This window comes from Dermacentor variabilis, chromosome 1 (genome assembly GCF_050947875.1).
Source record: "Dermacentor variabilis isolate Ectoservices chromosome 1, ASM5094787v1, whole genome shotgun sequence".
In the NCBI taxonomy this organism is placed as follows: Eukaryota; Metazoa; Arthropoda; class Arachnida; order Ixodida; family Ixodidae; genus Dermacentor; species Dermacentor variabilis.
This window is the reverse complement of record NC_134568.1, coordinates 95,673,883-95,685,988: the sequence shown is the minus strand read 5'-3', so window position 1 is coordinate 95,685,988 and position 12,106 is coordinate 95,673,883. Positions and strand designations below refer to the sequence as shown.

The following is a 12,106-nucleotide window of genomic DNA, read 5'->3' as shown; positions in this document are numbered from 1 at the left end:
TGGGCGCTGTGACGTTTTGGATTTTGATGGCATCTTCTATAGGGCCTAATAATTATATATAGCGGTACACATTGACTACATTGTGTTATAAAGGAACGAAATATTAAGCATGGCAAGTTTCGGGAACCTTTATTCAGCCAGCGCGGCCCAAATGCGAAAACATACTTTGAAATCCCTGACGTCACGCTGACGTACCGGCGCTGGGGTTTCGGCGCGAAAGTCAAATACTGATACATGGATCTTCATTTTCTCATTTAATTATCAAACTATTTTTTAAATGAATGCCTGCAGGGTTCTCAAACAATGCTTCTTTAGTCTAAACTGATTTATTGTTTCGCTTTAGTGTCCCTTTAACCAGCCAAACAAAACGCTAATATCGCTCTAACCAAGTGTAAAACATTTTAAACATTTACAAAAACAACGTTTTGATGATTACACTCCTGCAAAAAGTTTACACCAGCAGCAAAGAATACATTTCGTTACTGCAACTGCGTATGGTTGAGCTCTGTGCCACCAGGTGGCTGCACCGTGCAGACCACTCACATTTGCGGTTCTGCTAAACGGCACACTCAAGCGGCCAGGCCCTGTCCCCTTGCGCTTGTGTTTGCCGTAACACCGGACTCGCGAAACGCTATTGCGTTAGTAATCTTCCGGTGTAAAGTGACGGCCGCAATCGCACAAATCCTGGCGCCGATCGGATAGTGGCAGTCCGATGCGCTGCAGCCAGTCAGCTCGTGTACTGGCTTGCAGAGGGACACGATGTCGCAGCTATGTCGCAGCTTGACATATTGCCAGTCGCTACGTCTGCAGTCCACAACGCAACAAAGTCGAATCAAAGCGCTCGCGAAAAGACAAACCGATACTGATGGCGGAGCTATCGTCGAAGACGGAGCACGTTGTAACACAAGCAGGCGACACTTGCTGTGTGCCGGAAGTGCTTAAGTGTACTGAAAAATTGTTCTTGTGCATTCTCTCTATGTTACTTTCTTTTTATAAAAACAAATTAACTAACATTCCAACCATTACGAACATCATTTGTTTACCATAAAGTTGGAAAAATTATCGATCACGCGCCCTGGTCACCCAGTCGGATAGCTCGCCCAACTGACGTCGTATGGGTGATTTACGCCATATCGGTAGGGGCGGCTTAAAATTCCGCCGAGCAGTGTGCTCCCATCGGCAGCAATGTGCATTTTTTAAAACCTTATAATAAATTACACGCTTTATGCAGAACACTTAGATGCATCAATTAATGATCAGAAGGACCTAATCTAACGACTCTGCGTTTTGGCAAAATCGTTTCAGGGTCCCTTTAAGGACTCCTCATACGTGCGCCTATCTCCCTTCTGGGTTCAGAATCTAGGCACGATTTCACGTCAAGGCACTGATTTCACATCAAAGCATCAAATCTGTGGCCGATTAACCTGTGACACCACAGGTTAGAGAACCGTGATGCCACAGTCACCTTGAATCAAGATCACGCCCGATCCGAATAAAATTTCCCAGTGCCGATCAAGCATGGTCGCTGCTACACAGTGCTAACAATCCGAATAGAATTAATGTAGCTGACTTGGCATAACCGTGCTGATGACAGCCTTTTAAAAGAATGTTTAGATACATCCAAAGGAGTCGCATCGCAAGAAAAGAATTCCGCGGGGAAGCTCTGTTTTCTTTTTTTTTTCCAGTTTTATCCTGGTTGAAAAAAAAAGAAGAAAAAACCAATTTTTCCAAAAAATGTTTTTTTTTCAACCGCTTACACCACTAATCTGGACACAAACTGCCTAGAACTCCGAACAGCACAATTTGATAAGCACTTCATTGTATGAATGTTCAGCACTCACTCATGTGTGCTGAACCCATCATCGCTCTGTTCTTTTCTGTCCCCTCCAGGTGCCTTCCGCTGTTAATCAAAACTTTAAAGCACTCGGTAAGTTTCGCTTAATTCAATGTTCCTGTTTTAGTGACGCTGTTAGAGCAACTAGAAGTGCTCAGAAACGTTATAACAAACGTTATATGCACTGTCCTGCAAGAACTAGGTCATTCACAAAGTTTATATTTGGAGGAAATGGAGCGCATGCATTGCTATAGGAGTGATGTGCAGGAACGTTTTGAAGTGCAGGGGTCAGTTGTAAGCTAAATAAAAACTGCTTAACCTCCATTTCCTGCTTGTTTCGAGCTGTTTATCAAGCATTTACAACCTTTCCCTTCTGCCCCTCGGTAAGCCCAGTGGGCAAGATACTTTGCCTCTGAGCATGGGGTCGTAGGTTCGAAACTTGCTACCGCCAACATTTTTCCTTTCGAATTTAGATTAATTTTTTTATAATGATTACAGAGTCGAAGTTAGAACGCAGGCGAGAGCTTTCGCGGACTTGCAAGGGTGAGGGCGACATGGCGTTGTGGCGATGCCCTCTCCCCTCACGCAACACCTGTCGCGGAAGCAGCTGTTCCTAGAGTTACTGCATAAGCTCCCTTTCCGGAGCGAGCCAATCAGGCGAGGAGGATAGGGCGCGCGGGGAGCCTTTCCGCCTCTCTGGCTTTGGCGATCCGGCGCGGCGCTGCTTGAAAGTATTGCTGCCGCGTGCTGCGGAACGATTTCGAGATGTTTTAACGCTCGTGTCGCAGAAAAGTCGGCAGCGTTGGCCGTGAGCGAAAAATCCCGCCAAGGCAATTCATAAATAAAAACAACTTGCAAGATGGGCTGTGTGGGAATCGAACCAGGGACTCCGGATTGTGAGACGGAAACGCTACAACTCAGCCATGAGTTCGATGGTTCAAAGCGGGACACAAGCGCCTCTAGCGAATGCAGTGTTGCCTTAGAAACGTGCCGTAGAAAGTTATATTGCGGTGTATATCGGTAATTATGAGCGTGTAAATTACAGAAGTCGCAGTTGCTGCTGAGCAATGCCCCACTTCCACTCCGTCCTGGCGCACAATAGTTCGTACAAAGGGCAAGGATTGTGGCTGCCTGCGGTAGAAACTTTTGGTAATAGGTGACCAGACCTAAAAATGACCTTAACTCGGACACTACCGTGGGTGTGCCGACGTCTAGAATAGCCTCCAGATTTTCCCTTTTGGCATGCGCACCCTTATCGTTGATTTTGTAACCCAAAAAATAAACCTCATTCTCACGAAATCTTAACTTCTCCCGATTCAGCCGCACCCCGAACTCGCGGAACCTTCCCAGAACTCTGCGTAAGATGGCGGCATCATTCTGCTTTTCTGCAATGATTACGTCGTCCAAATAGACCTGTACTCCGGGCAGTCCTTGCAAAAATTGTTTCTATGCGTTGCTGAAATAGCGCTGGCGCAGAGGCTACCCCGAACGGAAGGCGTGTGAAGCAAAAAAGGCCCTTCTGTGTATTCACCGTCGCGAGCAGTTGAGATTCTTCGTCTAACGCAATTTGCTTGTAGGCGTCCCGGAGATCGATAGTTGTAAAAACTTCACCGCCGTTTAACGTCGCCATGATGTCCTCTATGCGCGGGAGAGCATACTGGATCGTATGGCAGGCTTGGTTGACAGTAGTTTTTAAATCTCCGCATAAGCGAATGTTTCCGTTACGCTTTACCACCGCCACCACGGGTGCCGCCCACTCGGAGTGTGCGACCGGGGAAAGAATTCCATTTTCAACGAACCGATCAATTTCGGCCTCCACTTTTGAGCGCAACGCGCACGGCACCAGCCGCGCCTTACAGAACCGAGGAACAGCATCATCCCGCAATGGCAAACGGGCAGGCGGTCCCTTTATGAGCCCTAACTCCGGTCGAAACACGTCGGAAAATTCTTCTAACAAGACTTCAACGCCACTGCCAACTTCACGAATGGCTGCACTATCACCTTCCTGCGTTGCGCTGAGCACCGGCTCCCCAAGAAGGTCCAGCGCTGTCATGACGTCCCGGCCACACAGGTTCGGCCCGGAACAACTCAGCACCGCTAATGTGGCTTTCGTAGTCTTCGAACCCAAGGAAACGTCGAGCTGTAACTGGCCACGCACCGGCAGTGGTCCAAGGAAGCATGACAACTTGAGCGGCGATTCTTGCAGTTTCGGCCAGGCATCTCGATGCCGTACGTAGGTGGGACAAGTGATGATAGAAACCGGGGACCCTGTGTCCAGCTGCATCTTGATCGCTATTCCATTCCAAAGTAGAGTGCACATTATTGCCTTTACGGTGTGAATGTTTCCAACGAAATTATCTGCCGTTTCAACGAGGAACAGAGTTTCTGATCCCGGATCGTTGCAGTTTCCTGCTGACGGATGCACGGCATTAATTTGCTGGTGTGGCCACGTGAATGGTTCCTTCGTTCTGCTGTCTGCTTGTGTGGGACACATCTTGCGAACATGACCGCGCTGCCGGCACCGGTAGCACTTCGCCTAGCGGAACCGGCAGGTTCTGGGGTCGTGCCCTGTTTTTCCTCACCTGAAGCATGGTGGCCGACTTTCACGTCGTGCATACATGTTTCTTGACATGTGTACGCCTTCGTCTTCAGGCGCAGTCTTCAACGTCTTCACGTTTTCTTCCGCCATTTTCACTGCTAAGGCGATTTCCTCTGCTTCGCTTCTTGTTAACGATGCCTTCGAAAGCAGTTGACGACGTACCGAGTTGTCTTGAAGGCCACACACTATCCGGTCCCGGATCATCCTGTCAAGTGAAGTGCCGAAGTTGCAGGTATCCGCCAATTGCCGAATGGCTACAAGAAAATGTCTGACTGGCTCTCCTGGCATCTGGTTGCGTGAGAAAAATTTGTAGGATTGGGCTATTTCATTCGGGCTGGGCGAAAAATGCTTCTGCAGTATGTCGAGTGCTTCGTTCTACGATGTTACGTTTCGCCTACAACGCGCGGTATAGCCGGCGCGGATGCAACGGACGCCGGGGCTTCCTTCAAAGCGGCGGACATTTTGGCCCGTTCAGCGCCGCCGATACGCCTCCCCGCTAAGCGCGTCCAGGCATGTTTCAATGCCACGTGTCTTCAAGTGTGCGTGTGTGTGCATGTTGGTGCCCACGCTTGTCAAAGCGCGGCAGCCGGGGAGAGGAGCTCCCCAAGTGTGAAGCGAGGAGGTCTGTTCGGCGCCGGCCCGGCGGATGCGTCACTACACTCGTCCCAACGTGTCTCTCAGCCTGTCCGTGCCGCGCATCACGTGCGCCTCTGACGAGGCGTTCCTTCTTCCCCTCGACTCCGAGAGTATAAGAGCAGCTGCTCCCGGACGCCGAGAGGCTCCGATTTCTTCTGTCGAGTAACGTGCTCTCCCGTCTCTCCACTTCGGTCGACCTGACCGGCCGCTCTTTTGCGATGCCAGAATAAACAAGTTGTTCTGTTAGCAGCCGACTCATGCTTTGCCAGGACCTTCGGATGCTTCCAGTTGTGCCCCAGGCCGCCAGGCCAACGCTACCCTTGGGGCTTGCGACCCATTTGCAACAACTCGTGCCAGCGGTGCGATTGCAATAACGGGTGTCAGCACTGAGATTCCAACAACTGTCTGCCAGCGGTGAGATCGCGACAACGGAGGCCAGCAGCGAAGATATGCAGTTGACTGTATGCTGAGCAGCACAACGACCATCCGGGAGCAGTGCAACGAGCCCTGTGTGATGACTGGTTGCCTGCAGCGGAACGACTGCGCTGAATTCTTGGCTGCGAGGTTTGGTGAGTGCGGGACTTTCTTCTTCTGAGTTTTGCCAGGCTTTTGTTAGTGTCAGAAACAGAGCTGGTAATTGTGGTTGTCGTTGCTGCCGGGTTAGTTTGCGGCAAGACAATAGTAGGCAGTAGAGAAAGCAGCATTCAGTGCAGCCATGGATTTGAAGTCGTTGCGCAAACCGATATTGCTGGAGCTTGCAAGAGAGTTTGGTCTGGATGTCTCAGACAAACTCAGAAAACCAGAACTGCTAAGGGCTATTCTTGAGTTAGAAGCTGAGGATGACGAGCTGTCGGAATGCCTTGAGACCATTGAGGAGAGGGCAAAAAGACATGAGCGCGAACTTAAAGAGCAGAAAGAAAAAGAAGAGCGCAAACACGCTTTGGAAATGAAGCGTCTCGAGGTAGAGATGGAACGCGCTCGTAATGGAAGTCAGGCACACGGTGCAGGAGAACGAGTATCGTTCAAAATGACTGACCTGATCAGTGGCGTCGCTAGGTCGTCTGGTACCCGGGGCCCATAGGTCTTCTGTCACCCCCCGCCCGGGTGTAGCCGGCGGAAAGAGTGATTCTTCAGACGTATATGACACCCCCCCCCCCTCACTGGCCCCTTGCACCCGGGGCCCACGGCCCCCCGGCCCCCCCTGTTGCTACGCCACTGGACCTGATGCGGCCGTTTAAGCTTGGAGAGGACATTGGTTTGTTCCTGGTTAACTTTGAGCGAATGTGCGAGAAGCAGGGGTTCTCTCGGGAAACGTGGCCACAGCGCTTGCTCACTTTGTTACCCGGCGAGGCGGCCGACGTAGTCGCTCGCTTGAAGAGAGAGGAGGCAGAGGATTTCGACAAAGTGAAATCGAGTCTGCTAAAAAAGTACAGGCTGTCAGCGGAGGCGTTCCGTCGGAAGTTTCGGGAAAATGAGAAAGGCAGAAGTGAGTCATATACAGAGTTTGCCTACAGGCTAATGTCAAACATGCAGGAGTGGCTCAAAGAAGAGAAAGCGTTTGGTGACCACGATAAAGTTCTGCAGTTTTTCGGGCTGGAACAGTTTTATAGTCGGTTACCTGAGAACGTGCGGTACTGGGTCTTGAATAGGCCAGACGTTAGTACGGTGGCTAGAGCCGCTGAGCTAGCCGAGGAGTTTGTGACGCGTCGGGCTCGCGGAGCTAAGGACGGTCAAAAGGGTGAATTTGGCTCCAAGTTTGAGAGGCCGAAGTTCACACCCATGAGAGCAAGGGGCGACACACGTAGTGCGGATGTGAGTGAAAGCAGTCCGACCGAACGCAAGGAGACGGCGGCAACCGAAGCCGAACGCAGAAAGCGGTTCGAGACGAGGCAAGCGCGCGTTTGTTATACGTGCCAGAAGCCGGGTCACTTTTCGGCGCAGTGTCCGGAAACAAAAACAAAAGTCGTGTTTTTGTCATTATGCAGCACTGACGACAACATGAAGCTTCTCGAGCCTTACATGCGAGACCTCCTCGTGAACGGGAAAGAGTGCCGAGTGCTTCGCGATTCCGCAGCTACAATGGATGTAGTTCACCCCTCTTACGTAGAACCCGATATGTTCACGGGCGAGTGCGCATGGATCAAGCAAGCCGTGGAAGCTCATAGCGTGTGTCTGCCAGTAGCAAAGGTGCTTATTGAAGGACCTTTCGGAGCGCTTGAGACGGAGGCCGCAGTGTCATCTATGCTGCCCCCCCCCCCCCCCAGTACCCGTACCTATTTTCGAACAGGTCCGATCACCTCCTGCGCGAGAAGGGGCTTTTGTTTGGTGAGGCTAGCGTTCAGGCCTTAACCAGATCGAAGGTTCGGGAGCTCGCTGCAAAGGCGGTAGTTGTGGGGCCGACGTTGTCGAACAATGAGAAAGGGTCAGAGGCGCAGCAAGCTGATATTCAGAGCACGCCCAAACTGAATAAAATTGAGCCTGTAGCGTTGAAGGCACCAGATACTGGAGAAGAAATGCCCGACACGGGAAAGTTAGAAGAGCTAGCTGCAGATTTGCTCATCGCGCCTACGTCAGACGGACTTAATAGGTTGCTAAAAGTCAGCCGGTCGGCTTTGATAGCCGAGCAAAAAAAGGATGGCAGCCTAGAAAACATACGCTGCATTGTCAAGGAAGGTATCGCCAAGAAAAATGCTCGCTTTGTGGAAAGAGGTGGGGTCCTGTACCGGAAGTATCTAGACCGCAGGGGAGTGGAGTTCGATCAGCTGATCGTGCCTCAGTGCTACCGTCAGGATCTGTTGCGCTTGTCGCATGGGGGTTCGTGGTCCGGACACCTAGGAGTTAAGAAAACTAAGGACCGTCTCTTGCAAGAGTACTATTGGCCAGGGTGTTTTCGGACGCAGACCACTTTGTGAGGACATGTGACACCTGTCAGCGGGTGGGCAAACCAGGGGACAAATCGAGGGCGCCGTTGAAGTTGGTACCTATCATTACGGAGCCTTTTAGACGGCTCGTTATTGATACAGTGGGACCTCTGCCGGTAACAGCCACGGGGTACAGACACATTTTGACTGTGATCTGCCCAGCGACAAAGTTCCCTGAAGCAGTGCCGCTTAAAGAACTCAGCTCAGTTGAGATACTCAATGCACTACTGTCCATATTTGCGCGAGTTGGTTTTCGAGCGGAAATCCAGTCAGATCAGGGCACGGTGTTTACGAGCGCTTTGACGACAGCCTTTCTCGAAAGGTGCGGGGTAAAGCTGTTACACAGCTCAGTGTACCACCCACAGTCGAATTCCGTTGAGAAGCTCCACTCCGTCATGAAGCGCGTGTTGAGAGCATTGTGTTTTGAACAACAAACTGACTGGGAGCTGTGTCTGCCTGGGGTGATGTTTGCATTAAGGACCGCGCCGCATGGTTTTCGCCAGCTGAGCTGGTGTACGGTCGCTCGCTGCGATCTCCGCTTCGCATACATATGCTTCGAGAATCGTGGGAAAGCAGGGGCGACGACCCAGTCGTGGTGGAGTACGTGCTTAGGCTCCTCGAACGCTTAAGAAGGGCACAGGAGTTGTCAGGTGAAGCAATGGCAAAGGCCCGAGGGCCAAGGTTTATTATGATCGGACAGCCAGGGCCCGTCGTTTTGAGGTGGGCGATGAGGTCATGATATTGCGCACGTCGCTAAACAACAAACTAGACGTGCAGTGGGAGGGCGCAGCACGGATTGTTCAAAAACTGTCGGACGTTAACTACGTGGTGAGTCTGCCAGGAAAGCGGAAAGCACAGCAAGTTTACCACTGTAATCTGCTCAAACCCTATAAACAACGGGAAGCAGTGGTGTGCATGATGGTAAACGTTCCCGAAGAGCTTCCGGTCGAGCTTCCGGGACTAGGCTCAGTGACGAACAGGAAAGACACCAATCAAGTCATTAGTGACTTAATCAGTAAAGCATCGTTGTCGCCTGAGCAGAAAACCGAACTACACCAGCTCTTACAACAGTTTCAAGGTCTGTTCTCTGAGAGGCCTGGTAGGACTTCTGTCCTTACTCATGACATAGAACTTACCTCCCCAGAGCCAGTACGATCCAAGGCGTACCGGGTGTCACCCCGCCAGAGCGATATTATGGAGGCTGAGGTAAAGAAAATGCTACAGCTCGGAGTTATTAAGGCGGGTGAGAGTGATTATACCTCCCCTTTGATTTTAGTTGAGGTACCGGGCAAGGAACCTCGTCCTTGCGTCGACTACCGCAGGCTTAATTCCATCACTAAGAATCAAATTTATCCGATCCCTAACATCGAGGAGCGCCTTGAGAAAGTTAGTAGCGCTCAGTTTATTTGCACCCTAGATCTTGTCAGGGGTTATTGGCAGGTTCCACTTACAGAAGAGGCTAGTAGGTATGCGGCGTTCATTTCACCAATGGGAACATTCCGTCCTAAAGTGTTGAGTTTTGGTTTGAAGAACGCGCCATACTGCTTTTCAAGCCTCATGGATAAAGTGTTGCGGGGACAGCAAGAATTCGCTTTACCGTATCTAGACGACGTAGCGATATTCTACGCATCCTGGCCTGAGTATATGGCCCACTTGCGGGCAGTGCTAACCCGCCTGCGCGATTCGGGCTTGACAGTCAAGGCTCCCAAGTGCCAGTTAGCACAGGCCGAGGTTGTCTACCTCGGTCACGTGATTGGACGGGGTCGTCGCCGCCCCTCTGAAATAAAGGTGGCCGCTGTGCGAGACTTCCCGCAACCGCGCACGAAGACCGTTATTCGGTCGTTCTTAGGTGTCGCCGGCTACTATCAGAGGTACATCCCCAGGTACTCTGATATCGCGGCTCCCCTGACGGATGCTCTAAGAAAGACAGAGCCTCAAACAGTCGTATGGGACGAGACAAAGGAAAGAGCTTTTAGCGCCCTAAAGAGCGCCCTAACAAGCCAGCCTGTGCTACGATCGCCAGACTACACAAAAGGGTTCGTTGTTCAGTGCGATGCTAGTGAGCGAGGCATGGGCGTTGTACTGTGCCAACGGGAAAATGGAGAAGTGGAACACCCCGTCCTGTATGCTAGTCGTAAGCTGACCAGTCGTGAGCAGGCGTACAGCACCACCGAGAAAGAGTGTGCGTGTCTCGTGTGGGCCGTTCAGAAATTGTCATGCTACCTAGCCGGCTCGAGGTTTATCATTGAGACGGATCACTGCCCTCTCCAATGGCTGCGGACCATCTCTTCCAAAAATGGCCGCCTCCTGCGCTGGAGCCTCGCTTTGCAACAATATTCCTTTGAGGTGCGTTACAAAAAGGGGAGTCTCAACGGTAACGCCGATGGCTTAAGTCGAAGCCCCTAACGTAGGAATCAGCCTCAAAGTTGATTGTTACTGATATTTTTCTTCCTGAGGCAGGATTTTTAACATATTGCTTTTGTTTAGTGTTTCAAAGTGATGACGTGCTTTATAGTGCAATTTTCCAATTTGTGGACGCGTTCTGAGTGCTGCTAGACTACTGTCAGGAACTAGGCAGTGGTATAAAAGGGGAAAGAGCCTGGCAGGACTTGGTGAGGGTTGTTTCGTGCTTGCTGACTGAGCGGTTGAGTTTCGGCGTAGTTCTAACGCTTGCCGGGAACGAGAACAAAAATGTCAACTCTCCCGAAGTCACTTTGCAGTGTCCTGTGTGAACCTGAACGAGAGAACGAGGCCTTCTCTGTGCGCTGCGCTCAAGAAACGCCGAAGGACGCCCGACTTCGGTTATGAGCATCATCGAGCGACATCCCTCCGGACAGCGGATGCAGTCCCCTGACCATCGGGATCTCCTTCCCCCGGCGGGGCGGTCTGTTACGTTTCGCCTACAACGCGCGTTATAGCCGGCGCGGATGCAACGGACGCCTGCTTCGTTCAAGGCGGCGGACATTTTGGCCCGTTCAGCGCCGCCGACACGCTTCTCCGCTAAGCGCGTCCAGGCATGTTTCAATGCCACGTGTCTTCAAGTGTGCGTGTGTGTGCATGTTGGTGCCCACGCTTGTCAAAGCGCGGCAGCCGGGGAGAGGAGCTCCCCAAGTGTGAAGCGAGGAGGTCTGTTTGGCGCCGGCCCGGCGGATGCGTCACTACACTCGTCCCAACGTGTCTCTCAGCCTGTCCGTGCCGCGCATCACGTGCGCCTCTGACGAGGCGTTCCTTCTTCCCCTTGACTCCGAGAGTATAAGAGCAGCTGCTCCCGGACGCCGAGAGAGGCTCCGATTTCTTCTGTCGAGTAACGTGCTCTCCCGTCTCTCCACTTCGGTCGACCTGACCGGCCACTCTTTTGCGATGCTAGAATAAACAAGTTGTTCTGTTAGCAGTCGACTCATGCTTTGCCAGGACCTTCGGATGCTTCCAGTTGAGCCCCAGGCCGCCAGGCCAACGCTACCCTTGGGGCTTGCGACCCATTTGCAACAACTCGTGCCAGCGGTGCGATTGCAATAACGGGTGTCAGCACTGAGATTCCAACAACGACAGCTCGTTCACCTTTGTTGGCGCGCAGCGTCCACTAACGACGGCCACCGTGTGAGTGCTCAACCCGGCTACGAGCAATGCTCGCTTCTTTTCTTCCGTGATGCCATTGCCTTCGAAAAAAGCCTCTAGCCGCACTAGATATGCCGGGCAGTGGTCCATAGCTTCCTCAAACTGCGGCGGGCTTGCGTATCCGGCCATGACTACCGGGGTGTTTCTGGTGGGGCGGCAGGCTCATCCCACCCTCGTCGCCACTGAAATGACTACGTACTCCCAAGAAGATCAACCGAGCAAAGAACGTTTATTACGGGTATCGCGTGCTATATATAGCACACAGCAAGAAAGAGGGGAAAGGACAAACAGAGAGTAAGGGAAGAAAGTGATTACAGCAGGTGCGCCCAGCGAATTCATAGGCACGTGCGGTGCCATGACGATACAACAGAGGATAATACTGCAATAAGGTCGCTTTTGTGAATGGAACATTCAGAAATACACAATTGATCTCCGAGGCTGATTGTAGGCTCAAATATGCGCGCACACATCGCGCTGCGTGTTCCGTCCACCTCAACGCCA

General features: G+C 51.8%; 1 pseudogene; it reads right to left on the bottom strand.

Moving 5' to 3' along the window:
* Positions 1-1,403: 1,403 nt before the first annotated feature.
* Positions 1,404-11,917, bottom strand: LOC142578850 (uncharacterized; annotated as a pseudogene).
* Positions 11,918-12,106: the final 189 nt, after the last annotated feature.